At 35.6% G+C, this 21368-nt stretch overlaps 2 protein-coding genes across 16 annotated transcripts in view; both read right to left on the reverse strand.

Moving 5' to 3' along the window:
• Window positions 1–16575, reverse strand: part of LOC106054431 (troponin I-like) — a 54455-nt gene extending 37880 nt beyond the window's left edge. For 7 of the 15 annotated variants that reach the window (XM_056044758.1, XM_056044754.1, XM_056044757.1 and 4 more), the window contains exons 1-2: window positions 16420–16575; window positions 9051–9105 (exon numbers count right to left, since the gene is read on the reverse strand). The gene's annotated coding sequence lies outside the window, so the exon portion shown is untranslated. Of the gene's footprint in view, window positions 1–882; window positions 1037–9050; window positions 9106–16419 lie in introns of those variants that run through there. The other 8 variants (XM_056044765.1, XM_056044764.1, XM_056044761.1 and 5 more) reach the window with 2 other exon arrangements.
• LOC106054434 (protein kinase C and casein kinase substrate in neurons protein 3-like) overlaps window positions 1–21368 on the reverse strand; it is a 228999-nt gene that overhangs the window by 40857 nt on the left and 166774 nt on the right. The gene's annotated exons all lie outside the window — the stretch shown is intronic.

Consider the following 21368-nt stretch of genomic DNA (forward strand, 5'->3'; position numbering starts at 1 on the left):
TATCTAGATAAGTCTTAAAACTACCTCATGTACTGTATAAGCATACTTATGTTTATAGAAGCATCAAACGAACATCTGGCTAATGGACCCGTGGCCAGGTAGGTGAGTACACAGTCACGACATAACTCTAGAAACTCTCTAGGTAAGCTGACATCTCTAGGCAGGACTATATGGAATGTTATACAGGCCAGTGACTTATGGGCGAGCAAGTACCTTCTAAACTAGATCTAGTTCTTTCATAACTTCTTGCCGTGCTAGGGGGGCAACGTAGTATATAGTGATGCTATAATAGAGCAATAAAGATATATACTCAATAGCTAATAGTTATATCAGTATGGTTTACAGAAGAAACAGGTTAGAAATGATATGCTATCATGCACACACGTTTCTAATGTTTAGCCAGACAAAATGTGCTGTATATAATGTGTAAGGTAGTTAGTGTTGCCCCCCTTCAGTAGTGAAATGCGTGTGCTGACTAAATACATTATACCGATTGGCCTTTAAGAACTTCGCGTACTCACATATTACAATCGAGGAAAGGGGGGGGGGGACAGAGCAAAATAGAATGAGCAAGAGATGAGAATTAAAAATAAGATAGATAATGACAAGTAGGAAATACACGGCTGTTCACGTGCACAGTGGAGCCCTTAACATTAATTTAACTAATGACTATATATAATATGAAATCGTGTTCCAAAAGAGGTGTATCAACCAACAGATTTGGTAAAAAGAAACAATCCTAAGCGACTTAAATAGCTTAACAAGCAACACTAAATGAATGACAAATATTTTTACCAATGTCTGCTTTGTTTCGTAAATATAAAAATTATAAGTGAAATTTTTAATGCAGTTATAAAAGTTAATAAGGCGAATTATACTCACGTATAAAGGACAAAAAAAAAAGTAGTTCCAAGATACTTTTAAAAGTCTTTTGTTTCAAACCGGAAGCTTGTAGAAATGTTTGGTTGAAAACAGCTCGACACAGACTGACATCCATACAGACTGAGCCAACACAAGTAGTTCCCTGGGCCGTGATCATTTAGCCTAAAGGGTGAGTGAGGAAAGGTGGTCTGTGCGGCTCACGTTTATCTCCCGTTTTCAAATTTATCTCCCCTTTCTTTTAATTTTTTGTTGTTGCCCTGCGTGCTTTACATTTCTATGTACAGTTTATATACGTGGAGAGTGGAGAACAAATGCTTGACACTAACATAATGTTAGGAGGACATACGTGAAGGCACCATAGAAGAAGCTGTTAACGCATTAATCCTAACACTCCTTTCCCCCCCCCCCCCCCCCCACGGAAAGCACTATAAAGCATGCTGTGTTAATATTGTTCAGTTTGACTTTCTCCTATTGAAATATTGCAACACAGTGATTAAAAAAATCAGACATAGAGACATATGGCAAATGGAAGAACACGGATATTTTTAACTTCTGTATCAGATGACACTTTCTTACTAAACAATCACATGTTACTATATATAAAATGAAATCGTGTTCAAAAAGAGGTGTCTAAACTGAATTGATTGAATAATAACAGCTAAAGAAACAATCCTGAACGAGCTAAATATGATAGATAGATAGATAGATAGATAGATAGATAGATAGATAGATAGATAGATAGATAGATAGATAGATAGATAGATAGATAGATACATACATACATACATACATACATACATACATACATACATAATGGAACTGACTCAGTACTCCTGGCATGAACTCAATTACTAAGTAGTTCACCTTGATATGTTCTCTGCTACAGAAAAGTTACCAACACCTGGTCTCCAGGCTACATTCTTATGTCTGCTAGTCTGATTATTTCACCTAGTAGCTCTAATACTACTGGAGATCCTTGGGATAGGCCTAGGCCTACGTTACTCTACGTTACTCTACGTAATTTTAATATCATGTAAAATAAAAAAAAAATGTATCTATAGTTTTTGTATTTACAATAACAAACATGTAGAATAATGTTTTTTTTTTTGTTTTGTTTTTTCTAATTTAAAAAAAAGCTGTAATTTCGTAAAATTATTTTATTGGGTCAAATTTCAAGTTGTTCAAAATATAGTAAACTAGACATACGTTACCCGCGACCCGCGGGTCTTTATTTGCGCATTACTTTCGATATAGTCACTGAGAGTGTTTTGTAAACAATTAAACGAAATAATAATGTAATAAGTAAAGCGAATGTGTCAATGTAAAAATAGTGTGAATGAAGCTATCAAATCAAAATAGCTAATAGGCTTAAATCCATTTTTTTTTAATTAAAACATTTGCTTTTGAATAATCTAGTGGATTGGATTTAGATGTATGTTAAACGTAGCTAATGATCCTTTCACGTTATTTCTCTTTCGCTACGAAAATAAAATTAGTTTTGCGAAAATGGTTTACCCGAAGTCGATACATTCTTATCTATTAAAAACGAAAAGAGCGATAGCTTTGTTAAATAAATGGGATTATAAAGTGAACAATTAAACGAAATAATTTTTAGTACGCGATTCATTAATGAATATAGATCTAGGCAAATCTCAACTCGGCTTCGCAGCTTTCGTAAACGAATGTAGCTTTAGAAAACTAAATTTGAATGTTTATTTGATCAAAATATGAAATGAATGGACTTTAATTAATATCTTTATGTGTTAAAGTATAAAAATATCTGTGCGAAGAGAAGTTTTATCATCTTAGAGTTGGATTAGAGTTTTAGATCTAGGGATGGGATTATAAAGTAAACAATTAAACGAAATAATTTTTAGTACGCGATTCATTACGGTATTGTCTAATGAAAGAATGTTCGTCAGGAAATCTGTAGTCACAGATATCAGGAACTAATTTATGTAAAAAATACTTTTGAAACACAAAATTGAAGGTTAATTTTATTATATAATGAAATCAATGGATCTTCTTTTGTATTTTCATGTGTCAAAGTAAAAAACTATCTGCGCAAAGTGTATTTCTTAAAATTAGATCTAGTTCTAAATCCTTTCTATCTTTTCTTATGTCAACATTGTAGACATGGCCTAGATCCATAAAATACTATAGCTGTAATAGAGTCGGACAACGTTATTTTTTTTGAGGGTCTTAAGTTTGTTTTAGGGCTACAATACATACACTACGGTCTATGTTGGTACCCAAGGAACATTCCTGCCTAGTTTTATCAAGATTGGTCAAGCGGTTTTGATGTCTATAAGTAACATACATACATACATACCCCTCACATTCTACTTTATAATATAGATATAAATAGTGTACCTATATCTGTAGTATTCTTTTTTAATTTCAAAGGCGATTAAACCTTTAATGTAATGATAGGTTATAAGTTTTCCTTTTTTTAATAATATCACATGTTATAACGAAAAAATGTCTGCAACAATTAGCCATTTACATACAAATATCTAGACTGGTCAATGACACTTTTATTCTCATTATGTTTTGATATTCAAATAATAGCGATGATATATATTGTCGATAATTTGCTTTTCCCCTGAAATAAGACTTGTGGTCTTCAACTTCAAAGGTAAATACAAAGGTAAATACAACTCTATTTCCAAATACTAGCGATTTCGCCTTAAAAAGAAGCAGCTAATAATTCTTGGCAATTATATATATATATATATATTTTTACTCTCTGGAAGTATTAACAAATATGGTCGCATGTCTCAACATCGCTGCTTTTTTGTTGAATCTAGTTAAAATTATCTTATCTTATCTTGGTATGAGTGAAATCCGAAATATAGATAAGAAAATGATCAGTGTGGCCTAACTATTTTAAGCTTAGTCACGTGGTTATGTTACGTGGTCTTACAAAGACAACAATGGCTACATTTTCCAATAATTACATGAAGATCTACAGCTAGTATACTTCATTGGCACAGGGATACGCGTAGGACGTAATAATCTTCTCTTTTGAAGTAACATCTTGTAAATTATAAGACGAGATCAAATGTAAACAACACTACCACGTGACATGGAAGAAATACGAAATACAACCATTCTATCTGAAAAAAAAAAAGCATTTTTTGGTAACAAATGCACAACAAAAACCTACATCAGTTCGTTCCAAAGTGCCTTAAAATTGTTAACTGTAAATACTTGACTATTTTTTGCAATACCTCTTGATATATAGATCTAGGCTTCCGTTTCTAACTTTTGATAGTACACAGCAGTATATTCATAATAGTGTCATTGGTAGAGCTATATATAATTAGGCAAGCTAATTGTGTTTATCACATGGTTATGTAAAATATTTGTACAATGAACTTGGGGGCCTGATAATAAGCTTATGTGCAAATAACAATATTTCCGTTATGGGTGAAAATTATTTAAAAAAAATAGATTTTTGTGTCAGTTAAAGAAGTTTATGGATTTTAATACTAGACTGAAAGCTAGTTTGCGCTGGCTTGGACATGTTCGCCGGATGGAGGACAAGCGCATCCCGAAAATCATCCTCTACGGACAACTCGCGACTGGCTCAAGAGAAACTGGTCGCCCCCAGCCCAGTTACATAGATGTAATAAAATGGAACCTCAAATCAGTGGACATCAATACTGACCATTGGGAAGACATAGCTCTAGACCGCACCAGATGGAGTGGAGACAGTGACCAAGAAAGCTATGGACAGTGAAAGTACATGGGTCTCAGCTCAGGAAGAAAAAAGTACAATACGAAAAATGACCATCTCCTCTATCACCGAAGCAAAAGCTATCTTAAACTGCTATATTTGTGGACGGGAGTGTCTCTCCAAAATATGGCTCAATAGCCACATGAGGAAGTGCGCGGGATGAACCATAGTCGTTCTACGACTGAAGGAGGCCGATGTGTAAATAAATTAATTTACTTTTCATTGAAATATTTATTTTAAAAAATACGTTTCCCTCTCATTGGTCAACAAATGTTCATGTACATACATTAGTCAACTGTGTACACGTTTTAAACTTAGCATACACCAATCTTTTGCAATCTCATCATGGTATTACATCATTCTCACTTACCTATACATTATCTCCATTTGTTCCCTAACATTACAAAATCATCCATTCTATTTTATCGACAACAGAGCTGCTAACAAAAAAAACGAGCTGTTCCTATTAGAAGCCAGTTGTTAGTTCGTCTCTATTATTTTTTTATTGACTTCAATTAATTGCATATTACAACTATTATATTCTCTTTTTTGTATGAGTCTAATTAACCAAAAGTTTTTATAGGCGAGACATATAAATGAGATTAATTTTCTTTTCCTTAATTACATATAATTGTATAATTGTTGTATATAAGGACAAACAAATTAGAAATAAACTAAAATAACAGTATATATATACTCCCCCCCCCCCCCCCACACACACTTTGCCGGTATGATACACTTCCCTCCATAACGCGTGTTATGAGCAGTGTGCTCCCTGCAGGTAAACTTCATCCGGCCTAGAACTAAACAAAAAAACAAGGGCATCTACTATATGGGTCAGTTGCGAGAGTTGCAGAACTTGCGTTCACTGTTTAATTCATCAAGTTTTTTGAGTTCGTCAAGCGTTCACAAAATAGCAATTAACAGCTACTGTTTGAGGCGAATATGATGACCACTAGACTTGATTGAGACCGTTGTTAGAAATTATTTACATCGAAATTTGAAATTATGGATTTCTATTTTTTTATTGGTTTGTTTATGAAGAAAGTCTCCATGACGACACGCCAGCAGCCATGTTGGTTATATTAAGTTATTAACCCTGTCAAGCCAGCCGTTTCATCCCTATCCTCCATTTCTTCTTTTGTGTCACTCGTGTAGGCGCCACCTAGCGACTATTTCGTGGAAGATGTACTCTCACCTTACGCTAAAGACTTTTAAGTCTTCACGGGTAAGCTCATCAAAGCTGACGTAGTGGGATTGGCGATGGTGGGAGTTAGCGTTTAGGTCTAACAGGATTCTTTCTCGGGGTGAAGTGGGAAGGGCTCGGGGTAAGAAAAAAAATGTTTTTAAATCAAACATTCCTTAATTTTAAAGAGAAAACAATCGCCCAATAAGTGACATAAAGGAGGTAGCCTAGTATCTTTTTTAAAGAAAGTATTTGTAATGGTTTTCTTATTTAAAGCTAAGCTTTACTGGATTTTTTAAAAAGATAAATGTAAATGTTTTACATGCTAATTAGAAATGTAGAAAATGCTGTATTACAACAATTAAATTCTAGAATCCACATTTGTTCTTTATCAGTTCTTACAACTTATAACGTTTAAATTTCGAAATGGCCAGCGGTCAGTAAGCCTACTTTTTTTAATCGATCTTTTCTTACTAAATTCTTCCCAACAAGGCAAATTAAACATGTATAGTTTTAATGGCAAGAAACATTTTGTAAAAGTTGTAAAAGAAACGGAATTGCTCTTTGATGCGATTAACTCACGATTCCATACATTTTATAAAAACAAATCGATATCTTTTTTCTCCAGAAAACGAAATGCTAAGTTCTTGAGGTATGTCAGGGAATGTTTTTGGGTCTAGACCTAGATCTATATCAAATTGAGGAGAATACTTAAAGAGTGTGTGTAGGACTATTTGACATTTGGGAAGAGGTGAAGGATATTAGCATTTACAGTCCATACGTATGTTTGGGAGATTGTTATAATTTGGACGTATTTTTGAATCAATCATGTCATTAATTTTTAATATATCTTGACTAACAATAATAAATGTATGTTATTAGAAAAATTAATGGCTTTCGTTTAGTGCAACTTTCATGCTTATAGCATTCTTAGTGCACTATGGCAGGGGTCGGCAACCTTTTGAGTCGGAGGAGCCAAAAATTACAACTTACAAAATTTCAACGTTTCTAAAGAGCCACAAGATTTTTTTTTCCGAACATTTCGTTAAGAATTCTTTCAACTGACGATGGTAGACTGCTTTGAACAAGATGCTGTTAGAAATCTTGATTAACAAATTCATGACCTCAACTATTTCGTCCGGAAATGTTTGGACACAAAGCGCTACTTGGTATATTATGCAGTGAAACGTAAAAATTTCATGGTTTAATTTTGCGCCAAATAATCGTAGTTGCCCTTTTATTTTTTCTTGTCATACTTCTGGCTCCATCAGTTGCTATTGAAACGATTTATTTATATCGATTTTATTGTCTTCTATGTATTTTCGAACGACATTAGCTCTATCTTTTCCTCTAGTTTGTCACGAGAGCAATAGCAATCCTAGAAGTTCTTCTTATGGAACTTGGGAACACATATACCTGACAAAAAGGCCAACTTGTGCCGTGTCTTTTATGTCGTAAGACTCATCTAAATCAACTGATAAGGCAGAAGAAAATTGAATATCTTCCACCTGCAAATATGTTACATTTCAAGACATGTAGAGGGGTGCGCTGAAAAGCGAGTACAAGTGGCTGAGAGATAGAATCGAATCAGAACAATTTTTTAAAGTTTTTTTTTCAATAAAATAAATAATATTTGCGCATGGAACTAAAGAGCCGCAGCTTAATATCCAAAGAGCCGCATGTGGCTCGCGAGCAGCAGGTTGCCGACCCCTGCACTATGGTCAAGTCACTTTTGTGGACCGTATGGGGGGTGGGGTGGTTTCGGGGAGAAGGTTTCCGTGCTGTCTTTTTAAAAGCTATATAAAAATAAATTGCTTGAGTTTTAGTGTAATGTATCTACTTCTGAGCTATTTGAGTACGTATACAAATATAGTTATCTTTTGTTAGTTTCGAATTTTTAACGAACGACTTCATTCTCTACACAAGGCTTTTCACCCCTTAGCGTAGTACATTTTCTGTATAAAACAAAATTAATTAATTATAACTAATTGATTAATTAATTAATTAATAATTGTTCAAGTTGATCCGAGGATGGGAAGTGGGAGAAAGAACGTGTCAAAACATAATAAGAGGACTAAATCCATATATATATATCCACATCTGTACAACATTTCACCCAGAGACAATAAGGGATTTAATCAAAGCTCAGTGATATATAACTGGCCTCACTAGGGAATTTTCATTTGTTTTTCCACAAATATTTCCAGCTTCAGTAATGAAAATATTCTAGCCATTTTAGATTGTCTAAAACTATTAGCGTCGAAAACATTTCATTGTAGACTAAGTGTAGATAATAGACTCGTACACACAGACACAGAAAGACTCACTAAAAGACACGTACACACACATACACATTCGCATGTTTCATTCCACAAGTTATAAACATTCTGCTACACTGGCTAAAAATAGAATTGAGTTGAAAGATAGACTTTGGCACACTGAACCGAAATGAATCATGGCAAGGGAAGAGAAGCACGATAATTAAGGGGAAACAATTTTACACTCTTTTTGAGAAAACACTATTTCTGTAACTTTTTTTTTCAGAGACTTTAAAAAACTTTTTAACGTAGATAGATAGATAGATAGATAGATGACTGTTTCATGGACAACTATAGTGCCTATTATTGTACGTAGAATACACTTGTATTTAACACATTTAATAGATTTGTTTTCGCTGTCAAACACTGTGTTTATATGTTTATACGTGTCCGTATTTCTCTTTTCAACATTGTGTTTATTGTGTTAAGAGTCTATGTTTCTAAAGTCTAAGTTTATCTGTCCAACTTTGTGTTTATTTTTGTTTAGACTCTGTATTTCTCTGTCCAACATTGTGTTTGTTTGTGTTTAGAGTGTGTTTCTCTGTCCATCTTTGTGTGTTTAAAGTCTGTGCTTCTCTTTCCAACATTGTGTTTATAGTCTCTTCACTTTACCTTCACACCTCTACCCAACATGTTTGTACTTATGTTTAGAATAAGTGTGTCCCTGTTAAACAATATATGTGTTTTGGAGTGTGTCCCTGTTAACCAATAAACAATATGTGTTTTGGAGTGTATCCCTGTTAAAAATATATGTGTTTTGGAGTGTATCCCTGTTAAAGAATATATGTTTTTTTAGAGTGTATCCCTGTTAATATATGTGTTTTGGAGTGTATCCCTGTTAAACATAGGCTATGCGTTTTGGAGTGTATCTGAGTCCAACAAAATGTTGCATGATGATTGTGTATCTAAACTTGACACTTACCGAGGATGTCTGATGGAATGCTTTAGGTGTTATTAACTTCTTGTTACTGGCGACCCTGCAAGACAAAAAAAAGGTTTTAAGTTTATTTCTAGTGCAGCTGCTGTCGGTGAAATTGAAAACTTCAATTGTGGTCTCCGAGAGCATACAAAAATGTCTCAATTTAATATAAGTTAACATTCTTCTTCTTCTTCGTAATTGTCTCAAGCGTTGAGTCTAAGACTCTTGAAACATTGGAAGCTTGCCTCCATCTGCCTGTCTGAAAACTTCTTTGAAGGGAAAGATCTAAGATGTGAGTTTGAGTTTAGGCACATCGGCACAATTTAGGCCATAGGCGTGTCATTTTTTTACCGTGAGCTCGTATCCCAAATACGTGGGCTAAACGCCTTTTCTTTACCACGGGTCCCTTGAGAAACTGTATTTGGATAATGACATGTTTCTTTCAACCCAACCAGTGCAAAGGATTCGGTCCTTAGGCACCCCAGTGGAGGTTCTTTTTGCTTCCCTATTGGCCTAAATCGTCTCTTCTAACGACAGATTCCACCCGAGCGCTCACGTTGAGGCTGAGAAGTATGGCTGTCATCAAGACTGATAATGTGGTTTTAAACTTTTGGTTTGACTAGGTCATTATGTAGTGAAGACCTCCTGGAGGGGGGTGGGCAACAGTACTCTAGTTCGTGGGCCTTTTTACCCTTTTTTAATGCATATATTACGTATCTGAAGGTTTTTTAAAATTTATTTCTTAGGGGCGGGCATAGTGGCCTACATGTACCTAGTAGTCTGGGGCCCAAATATTTCTGGCGGATGGCATATGTAGTGTAGAAGTAAACGTACTTAACATAGATTTTGTTAATGTAAAAAGATCGTGACGAACTTAGTAAAAACACATCTAGAAGTAGACGCTCCTCATTCTTTGGGATTTAAATATTCTAAAGCTAACAGGCTTTGGAGCCCATAACTTAGTGGACCCTCAATAGACAAAATATAAGGTCAAAGTTTTCACATTAACATAAAAAAAAACACATTATTTCAGAAAGACAATGACTTTATCCAAGCATCTTATATCTATACTATAAAGCAGAAAATAAGGCTTATGTATGTATGTAGCCTATGTATGTAAGTATGTATGTCCCGAATAGAAATCAAAACCATTTGACCAATCTTGATAAAACTTTCCATAAATGTTCCTTGGATACTAACCGGAACAGGAACGTATGTAAAGTAACCCTGAAATAACCTCAAGACCCTTAACAAAAAAGCTTCCCAACTTTATGAAAGTATCACTATTTCATGGATCTAGGTCATAAATTCATGTTTACATGAAACAAAACCGATAGGTCACGCATGCGCATAACGAAAGCTCCATCTAGATCTAATTTTAAGATCTACACTTTGCAAACATAGTTTTTTACTTTGACACATGAAAATACAAAATATTGTCTATTTATTTCATTATTTAATAAAATCAACCTTCAAATGTGTGTTTCAAAAGCACTGTTACATAAATTCATTCCTTAGATCTGAGAATGTAGACCTCTAGACGTGCAATACGTCCGATTCATCGCCCGCTTCTTTCATTAGACAACATCAAAAGGTTACACATGTGCAGAACTGAACATCTCTGAAAGTCTAGATCTACTACATCTACATCTAGTTAAAGCATAATATGAAAGATCTACTCTTCGCAAAGATAGTTTTATACTTTAAGAAATGAACATACTAAATACAGTTCATTCATTTCATATTTTTATTAAATCAACCTTCAAATGGGTTTTTCTAATTAGGTCGATTACCTATTTTCTTTAGCTCCATTCATAATATTTTTATATTCACGCATTCGCTTCACTTCTAACATTATTATTTTGATAATTGTTTCTAATACACTATATCGGTGACTATATCAGTGATACGTAAATCAAGACGCGCGGGTCGCGGGTAATATCTGGCTAGTATTAATATAAAATACTCTTTATTTTGGCATCACTGAGCAATCTATTAGATGCATGTGTTTTTATCTCACTCGACACTTACATATGGTGTTCGAATCCTCTAGCCGCCATTTCTTCACCACCCAGCAGTTATCTTAATAATAAAGGGGGGGGGGTCAATAATCTCACACTAACACACAAATACACAAACAAAGCCACAGATTAACGCGCCATGAAAATCTCTCAAATGGTTTGCATTTTAAAAATACATTAAGTTAAAGCTAGGCAGAGGCGTAGTGAGAGCCCCCCCCCCCCATTTTTCATGAGCATTGCATAGAAATAAAGGCTGCGTGTAGTGCCAGCCTTGCCCCAATCACTACGCCTCTGATAATTGCTAGGTTAAATTCTAGACATTTAAAAAAAAGTAAATTCAAAAGCAAGAAATAACGTGACACCCCCCTTCCACCCCGCTTTTCATTTTAACGCTAACAAAGACTATAAAATATTTAGTAAGTAGCTCTAATCTTCTGACAATTAATTAAATTATATATTACTGGATACCATCTACTGTATTTGCTGAATATTCTAATATGAGAATAGCCCCCCCCCCCCACCAAAAAATATATCCTAGCCATGAAATAGAGATGTTATTGAAGGTTTCTAAGCATCTCATACAAAGACCACGTCACAAACGAGGAGATCGTAAGTACAGAGCTTTTTGTGGAATGTTGATCTTTGGAGCACGTACTTTATGGAGGAAAGTTATATCTGAGTGTATGCATAGATATTTGAACGAGAAAATCTAAAGCAGGAATTCAACCTAGTGATGACCTTCTGACCTTTGTATGAACATTAACGTAAAAAAAACAACATTGTAAAACAATCAATGTCAACTTTATGAAGCTGGAGTTGGTGTATAATCTCTCATTCTATTTATTTCTTGTCATGCTTCAATAGTTCAAGGATTCTTTCCAGTGAGCTGTTACAGTCAAGCAAATTTATAACTCTTTCTCTCCGAATAGACGATACCATCGTTGATTTGACAACATTAAATTATTTTTTGGTTTTACACAACATTAATTTGTGTTATATAAAAAGAGCTTGCATTCCCATTGAATTCTATACCAAATAAATATTTTCTGATAACAAAATTCTAGAAGTGTAATCATAACTGGGAAGTGAGCTACAAATGAGCAAAATGAATAATTCCGTTGGGTCGTGAGAAATAATAACGGAAAGAGATAAATAAGACGATGCGCGAAATGAACATGAACGTTGAATGGTTCATTCGACTTTTTACTTAGAGTGAGGGTATACCTGCTGAAGTGTAATAAAAAATATATATGAGCCGAGTTCCCGCCGAAAGAGTGTTAAAATAGCTCAATTTAATCCCAAAGATGTACTTAAACTGTCCTAGGATAATAAATACAGCCGTTTTTGAAATGTCATTATGCCCATGAAGAATTTGCTAATTAAATGTAAAAAAAAAACATAATAAGAGGAAGCTAAGACTTTGTTGGTGCCATATCACGAGATCCTTATGACTCGCAAAGACCTTTCTGCAGGGGACAGTAGCAGGGAAAAGGCAGACAAAACACGTGATGGTAACATCAAGGAATGGGTGGTCATGGAAATGAAAGAGACTTCTAATCCTGGCAAGAGACCGAGAGGAATGAAGAGAGACACTCCGAGAACAAGGTGTGGACCACGTTCCCACAGACTAAGGGACAGAACTCAACAGACTAGGGGACAGAACTCAACAGACTAGGGGACAGAACTCAACAGGTTGAGGGACAGAACTAAACAGACTAAGGGACAGAACTCAACAGACTAAGGGACATAACTCAACAGACTAAAAGACAGAGCTCAACAGATTAAGGGTCAGAACTCAACAGACTAAGGGACAGAACTCAACAGACTAAGGGACAGTACTCAACAGGCTAAGGGACAGAACTCAACAGACTAAGGGACAGTACTCAACAGGCTAAGGGACAGAACTCAACAGACTAAGGGACAGAGCTCAACAGACTAAGGGACAGTACTCAACAGACTATGGGGCAATACTCAACAGAATAAGGGATAGTACTCAACAGACTAAGGGACAGAACTCAACAGACTAAGGGACAGAACTCAACAGACTAAAAGACAGAACTCAACAGACTAAGGGACAGAGCTCAACAGACTAAGGGACAATACTCAACAGACTATGGGGCGATACTCAACAGAATAAGGGATAGTACTCAACAGACTAAGTGACAGAACTCAACAGGCTAAGGGACAGAACTCAACAGACTAAGGGACAGAGTTCAACAGACTAAGGGACAGTACTCAACAGACTATGGGGCAATACTTAACAGAATAAGGGATAGTACTCAACAGACTAAGGGACAGAACTCAACAGACTATGGGACAGAGCTCAACTGATTAAGCGGCAGAAACGTTATCAGGATTAATATCAGAAAAGAAAACAAGATTTATTGTTCATATCTAGATACTAATTTTTAGTTAAGACATGTAAGTGATAAACTGGATCAATTTGGACCAGATTTAGTTATACTATAGACTTATAGAGACAGATTTCTGAATGATCTCGAGGAGCTATCAAAGTGATAAACAATAATGTGTATACATTTGAATAATTACGTACGTAGTACAGAGCTTTTTATTAAATGTTGATATTTAGAGCATATATTTTATGGAGGAAAGATATATCTGAGTGTATGCATAGATATTTGATTGTATGTACAATAATAGATTAATAGATATTTGATTGAATGTACAATAGTAGATATTTGATTGTATGTACAATAATAGATTAATAGATATTTGATTGTATGTACAATAATAGATATTTGATTGTATGTACAATAAGAGATATTTGATTGTATGTACAATAAGAGATATTTGAGTATATTTAGAATAGAGATACTTGAGTTTATACGAACTAAAAAGCTTTAAATTTTTAAACTGTAACTAAGTTTATCATATAAATTCAGATGTCATTCAACCTTTTAAAATAAGATTACGCAATACATAGAATAAGTTTGCAATATAAAATGTATCCCACGGTCATAAAAGTAAATAGACTGTACCCTTTGACCCCAATACTCAATGATACAACTATTTATTTACATCTATATACAACTTTTGATATAAAAATTTGAAAATTTTAATATTTGAAACAAAAATGGAAATAATGATATCAGGCCTATAATTGAAATCTCTTCCTTTACTTCAATTTGTCAACCCGAAATTATAGAGTTGAGAGTAGTACTGTATAGGCCTATGCTTATATTCATGTTACAAAATAGCGGCGTATGCTACGCCGCCGGTCGACTAGTTCATGTTATTAGCATAAAACATGCAGACTAAGTTTTTAAACTAAAAGTGCACAAGTGACTGTCCGTTGGTAGTTGATGTATAAAGTGACTGTCCGTTGGTAGTTGATGTATAAAGTGACTGTCCGTTGGTAGTTGATGTATAAAGTGACTGTCCGTTGGTAGTTGATGTATATTTCATGTTCAACACCACAACAATTCGTGTCATCAGACAGAAAGTTGATGTATATTTCATGTTCAACATCACAACAATTCGTTTCATCAGACAGAAAGTTGACGTATGCTTATTTTGATCACAGATGGAGTTTAAAGGTCACATCAGAAAAGCAATTTTAATTTTTGAAACATGATACACAGACGGATAGACAGAAAGCATAAATCATTGTCATAGTCATATTCTGGGAAGGAGGGGGGAGAATTAACAAAACGTTTTTTTTTTTTAGTTGACTATGGGTAAAAATTAAAAGTGAAGAGAACACAAGACAGAATCTATTGATGTCTGGTTTTATTTTATTATCGTCTGACACTCCCTTCTGCTAATATTAAAAGCGATAATTTGTTCCACGTCAACTACTTAATTTGTTCAAGTCATGTATGTGCCTCCCTCAAATACCTTCCTCTAGGGCCTAAGTCAATAACAAGTGTTCAATTGAACATACGGTTGTTCAAGAGGAGAAGGTAACCTACTCAAAAGTCGCTGTCTCTTGTATTATTATCTAACACATTCATTTTGGGAATCGAAGACATCGCCATTATTATTAAGAATGAATTTATAACAGAACATTGTTATTTAGGTCTTACACGGTTCATACACCACCATCCCCACACTAGCCACTATTTAAAACGAAGTGTATATAGGTCCTAATCCTATGTGTACGTGAGTATTCTCTCTTAAAAATCATCTTCACACATTTAACACATTTGACACAAACACACATACACCTCAACTCGGGTAGATATTTAAGAGTCTTAAATACATATTCTTATAATTATCTTATCTTACAGATTACAGACGTTACTTCAAACAAACAAGAAACAAGGACGTCCTATGCATTTCATTGGTCAGTCTAGTCATGCATGTTGAAAACGTGCAGGCCTGCAATAATCTACAATGTCTGCGTCCTACGTTAAAAAAAAAACTAAACAGTACTCAGAGGGCATCGTGGCAGCTATTCTTAGCTCTTCTTACATGAAGAGTTCTAGTCCTGATTTACCGTTGGCCAGGTAACGCAACACATGCCTGTGCAGCAATGGCACGCAGGCTCACCTCCCTGTGCATAAGGCACATACATTAATATCATTTTAGATCATCAGTTCAACAGTGACTATACGTTATCCATCAAAAACAACGTTAACACACTAATTTGTGGAGAAAAAAAAGGGGGGGATGTCCATCCACATAAATTATGATTATTATGATTACAATTTATAATCAAATATTACTGCTAGAAGACAAGAATCCAAATCCACAGGTGAGAATACTACAAATTATTGCTAAGGTCACATCTGTTGCTTGAAGGTAAAATTGAAGCTTTTGGCTATGTAGCGATGAGAAAGTATTACACAGGCAGCAAGTGAAAGAAAATGTCGATTCAGCTAATTTTGTTTCGTAGGTTAAAAAACAAAAAAACAAAACATAATGAAGTTTAACTGCCGAGTTTTTACGCCTTTTATATATATATATATATATATATATATATATATATATATATATATATATATATATATATATATATATACACGCACATCACAAGGGGAGAGCATTGCAGAATGTCTGCCAGAGAATAAAATGGTAAACTTATGCTTAATTAAGATCTTAATTAATCGATTCAATTCATTATGCTGTTTCCAAAATATAACTTTGCGCTTTTTTCCACCTTTATAATGGAAAATATTTTTTTATCTTTATTATGAATGGAAGCATGTTTCAAAAGTAAAAGTTTAAAAAAATTAGGTCAAAAATGTTATCGGCATGATTTTCAGGCACAAAAACCAAAGACATTACTGTATTTTTTTTTATTTTCGAAGAGTATGTCACTAGTCTTGCTATTGATATGACTGACGCCATATTGGCGTGTATGTGTAGTAATAAATACATGTACTTACCCTTCAAATTCCGACAATACCTGCGTCTCTTCAACCGAACAGAAGGACAGACCAGTAGGAAAGAAGCCTCGGTTTAGCGGAGAGTTCCACAAGGTTGATGGGAAGAGAGGCGTGGGCTAAACGAGAGGACGAAGAAGGGGAGATCAACTTTTTTTTCGTCAAAAAAAAAAAAGATTATGAACAGAATCTTGTAGAGGCTGTGATGCTAGGTGGTGTGTGTGTGTAAGAGAATATATATCTGCGTGTGTCAGTGAGAGAAAGGGAGACTGGCATGTGTGTGTGAGACAGAGAGAGAAATACAAAGTCGAGATTTGTTTTTTCCATCACTAATCTAAACGCTTCAAACTTTACACAAATAATGTTGTTTGCTTTGAAAGTTAGTTGTTAACATTTGAACTATTTCTATTTAGCATCAACAACTGTGAGAAAACAAAACTGTTTGATCTTTTGTCTTTTCTCTCTCTGTCTCCTTCGTACTACAATTTCCTTTTCTTTCCAACATAATAGCTTCAGCCGTCATCTAAAACGTATTCATTTCTCATCCCATCTGTTCTGTCCTTCCCTTTTCGTTTTGCCTGGCTCTGTACCCTGTAGGAAGGTGTTTGCAAGTCTTTTACTTACTTCTCTTACATGCTTTCAACAAAGGTCTGGTGCGTCTCATTAAGTCCTATCGAGATTTTAACAAAGGTCTGGAGCGTCTCATTATGTCCTATTGAGATTTTAACAAAGGTCTGGTGCGTCTCATTAAGTCCTATCGAGATTATAAGGACTATGCGTAATTTCAATTGTATTTGTTACTGTTCTAACCTAAGCAAATGTAAAATAACAAAATATTTTCATTGGTCTCCGATACACAATGCTCCATAACATAATTATTGTTCAGTCTTATTAACGTTGCTGTCTTTTTAAAATTACCTTCCATTTTCGTCAAGAACAATTATGTAATGAAAAGTTAAAGGCCAGAACATTGACAAACATGTATAGACTTTTGACTGGACAGTTGTATTGGCTCACTCATATATTGTAACGACTCTTTTTGTCCAGGCTCTCTGCATTACGACACAACTAACTCAGAGAACTTAACGTAACTCTTTAATGTCTCACAAATCAATAGCCAGTACTGTATATTGGGCAACTCGATTCACTGTACAAATGCTTCACCGAAGATAACCGCACTGTCGTATACTGTGTACTACTGTACGGCACTGTCGTATACTCTGTACTACTGTACGGCACTGTCGTATACTCTGTACTACTGTACGGCACTGTCGTATACAGTGTACTACTGTACGGCACTGTCGTATACTGTGTACTACTGTACGGCACTGTCGTATACTCTGTACTACTGTACGGCACTGTCGTATTCTTTGTACTACTGTACGGCACTGTCGTATACTCAGTATTACTGTACCGCACTGTCGTATTCTCTGTACTACTGTACCAAACTCTAGTGTCTTCTCTGTCTCATGCCGGACAGACTTCACACTATACAGGACTGAATTGTAATCTCAATTACAAGCTTCCAGACTCTGACATCTTCGCTCTATATCTTGGGTCTCTGAAGTCCTTCTAGAAAATCATCGAACATCGACAGTTCCTTCTGGATGATCACATGACCGTATGATGCGTGAATTTCACGAGAAGTGTTTAGATCACAGTACTTCAATAAACGTCGCCTGTCGTCACTCGTCACGGTTGACCGCTCGCCTAGCGCTGGCCTGTGTTATTATGCTCATGCTGTTGCCTCATATCTATCTAGGCAGATGATTAAAGTTTCATGGCGCTCTAATGATATTTTCCTTCTGTTAGTCAAGGGTATAAAGATTCTCTTTAAAAGTGTATTTTAAGTCTATACCAGGAAATACAATTTATCTTGACATGAATAGATTATTTGATCCACGAGACAAGTCGTAGTCGTTCTACGAGATGAGCAGTAGTCGTTCTACGAGATGAGCAGTAGTCGTTCTACGAGATGAGCAGTAGTCGTTCTACGAGATGAGCAGTAGTCGTTCTACGAGATGAACAGTAGTCGTTCTACGAGATGAGCAGTAGTCGTTCTACGAGATGAGCAGTAGTCGTTCTACGAGATGAGCAGTAGTCGTTCTACGAGATAAACAGTAGTCGTTCTACGAGATAAACAGTAGTCGTTCTACGAGATAAACAGTAGTCGTTCTACGAGATAAACAGTAGTCGTTCTACGAGATGAGCAGTAGTCGTTCTACGAGATGAGCAGTAGTCGTTCTACGAGATAAACAGTAGTCGTTCTACGAGATAAACAGTAGTCGTTCTACGAGATAAACAGTAGTCGTTCTACGAGATAAACAGTAGTCGTTCTACGAGATGAGCAGTAGTAAGTTTTTTCCCGTTTGGCTCGCTCTACTTCGTTGGTTGCCTCGTTGCTGCCTCACTGAGCAAGGCTTGCCTTGTCGTCACGTGGTAGATCTAGATCTATATACAAATACAAAAATCCCTCGAAACTGAGTAGAAACCTGATTCTACTCGTTTAGATCTAAATGGATGGCTGCCTGGTCGTGAGGTTTGCGCGCTGGACTGTCGTTCGGATTTATCGATGGTCGAGGGTTCAAATCCTGGCCGCTCCTATCCCCCGTCGTCCTGCGGGAGGTTTGGACTAGGAAGTAAACTATCTTCTACTCTGAAGGAACATCCGAAACATGTAAAACAAACATTTTTTTTACAAACAATACGAAAATAAATCGTAAAATAATTCTACTTGGTGCCGGATATGTGAAGAGATTTAATCAGTAGCGATCAATGCAGTTAAAGACTTCAAACTTTGCATTTCAGAGGAAATTGAAAGTAAGATTAGAAGACAGAACTTAATTTCACAAAATCTTTTCAACTACTAGATCTCTAGATCTATTTCACTTGCCACCCTTGTGAAGTTCAATAATTTTATATTCTCTCACGATGGCATAAAAAAAAAAGGATCGGTTAGAGATGGACATATGTTTGAAAAGAAACAAAAAAACTTTTTTTCCTAGCCATATTTAATCCTATAACTATTGGATGCTTTGATTCATTTTGAAAAAAAAAATAATCAAAGGAGATTGTTTCGGACGCCTGTACCCCATACAATGTGTTGACAGTTACGCCTCTGATTTCAGATCGTCGCTAATTTTATAATTTATATCCGAAAGAAAAAAAAAAAGAAAAAAAGGTCGTTCAAGTCGCTACTGGGCTCAATCCAGATAACTCTTGTCAATCTCTCAGACAATCATCTCTTCTAAAGGTTAATACCTCAGGAACAATGCTGCGAGATAACATGTAGGCCTATCCTGAGGTGACATCAACTGCTGGCGACATCTAATGGCGACATCTGCTGTACATGACTGAAAGTCGTGAAAGTTCCATATGATCTCATCATGACCTGAGTCTCATCAAACTCTCGTGTCCCATTAACTTAAATGTTATAAAATGTCCAAGCGGCTTGATATGATGTCACTTTCTGTGTACCATTAACTAATATCATGAAATTTCCATGTTCCATTACCCAATGTCATAATATTCTATCTCATATAGCTCAATGTCACTCTAATTAAAGTTCATATTCAAGTTCATTGTAACATTAGGAGATGCCGCTATCATAAGCCTTTGAAATAGTACCCTAATACCATTGGTGAAACTAGCTTAAGACTAGGTAATCATCACATGTCTTTGAGATAGTAGCGTAATACCATTTGATGAAGGTAGGCCTATTATCATTGAATTTCGAAAACACATAATTTTGTGATAGTACCGAAATATCATTGATGAAACTAACATGAAGTAACGTCATCATCACTTGTCTGTGAGATAGTACCGAATTATCATTGATGAAAAAATAGCGTCTTCTTGACCCCCATGAACCAGTGTCACGTGTCTCAGCTATTGTAAACCACATTGTGATGCAAGTATGTCATGTCAATCACGGACATCACCCCGCCTTCATGACAACGTCACACTGCTATCAAGACGGAAAACTAAGCCGAAATAAAAAATAATGTTTCTAGAAAATATTCCAGCCGTCATCGCCCCCCTCTCTTTTACCAACAGTTCGCCAACTTCACCTTTCACCCCCGAAAAAAAACAAAAAACCTTCCAATTCTTCATGAGACAAAAACGCACTGCATAATCTAACTTTAATTTGAATACCTACACACTATCAAACTACACAGAGTCGAAAGGAGAAAGTTCAATTGACTTGAACATTTCCAAACTACATTCATTAACTGGATCTCACGCTAGCCTATATTGATACGCCTTACACATATATCTGCGACACTGTGGCTGATTGGTAAAGCGCTTGGCTTTCGAACCGAAGTCATGGGATCGGATCCTGCTGAAGACTGGGATGGTGAAGACTTGGATTTTTTATTTTGGAATCTTTATGGCGCCTCTGAGTGAGACCACTCGATATAGTAGGCAACAGACCTGGTCTAAACTGGTGGTCTAAACTGGTCTAAACTGGTGGTCTAAACTGGTCTAAACTGGTCTAAACTGCCTACAAGTTGCGACGTCGTAGATCATAGTAGAGACCACACGGCTCTAATGAGTACTTGGCATTAATCGGGGTAAAGTAAAGGCAATTGGTCGTTGAGCTGGGACATGACACCCCAGTGGGCCACAGAAACGACATTTACATCATCTGACCTATAGATCGCAAGGTCTGAAAAGGGGGATGGGATACTAACACATATATCTAGATCAATAGAATATTATTTCTTACATGAATCTTATAGTTTAGAACTAAAAAATATCATTTCCGACGTGATTCTTATAATTTTGATCTAAAAAAAGTATCTTTTCGTATGGGATTTTTACCATGCGTTTAGATCTAATCAATTACAAGCTTTTAAATTCTTAAGCAACTCGACAGGCTGCTTAACCTATGACCTAGTGTTTAAATGCAAAACAAAATTAAAGTATTGAGTAGATAAAGACAATCTCTG

Source organism: Biomphalaria glabrata, chromosome 10, assembly GCF_947242115.1.
Source record: "Biomphalaria glabrata chromosome 10, xgBioGlab47.1, whole genome shotgun sequence".
Classification (NCBI taxonomy): Eukaryota; Metazoa; Mollusca; class Gastropoda; family Planorbidae; genus Biomphalaria; species Biomphalaria glabrata.